Here is a 237-nt window from a genome sequence, read left to right as displayed (position 1 = left end):
AATATTTTGCGACAAAGAGAATCCGCGCCATTGGAATAGTTAGAGCTGGAGAGGTCCTTGGTGTCACTGTAATGCTTTTAATCTCCTTTGCGCCGTTTTTCAACAAAGATATTGAGATAGAATTCAAATGGCGACACAATTTCAGGTATCAGCTAATCCCGGTAGGTATCGCTACCGTATGCTGTGCAACTCTTACGCCTCTCGAATTGAAGAGTTCAGAAAGTAGAACGAACTATT

General features: G+C 41.8%; 1 protein-coding gene across 1 annotated transcript in view; it reads left to right on the top strand.

Moving 5' to 3' along the window:
* The window catches only part of LOC110456951, an 8,321-nt gene that overhangs the window by 4,698 nt on the left and 3,386 nt on the right, over positions 1-237 (top strand). The gene's annotated exons all lie outside the window — the stretch shown is intronic.

The sequence above is a fragment of the Mizuhopecten yessoensis genome, unplaced genomic scaffold (genome assembly GCF_002113885.1).
Source record: "Mizuhopecten yessoensis strain PY_sf001 unplaced genomic scaffold, ASM211388v2 scaffold8965, whole genome shotgun sequence".
Taxonomy (NCBI): Eukaryota; Metazoa; Mollusca; class Bivalvia; order Pectinida; family Pectinidae; genus Mizuhopecten; species Mizuhopecten yessoensis.
Note: the sequence above shows the minus strand (reverse complement) of the source record. Positions and strands in the feature narration are given on the sequence as shown.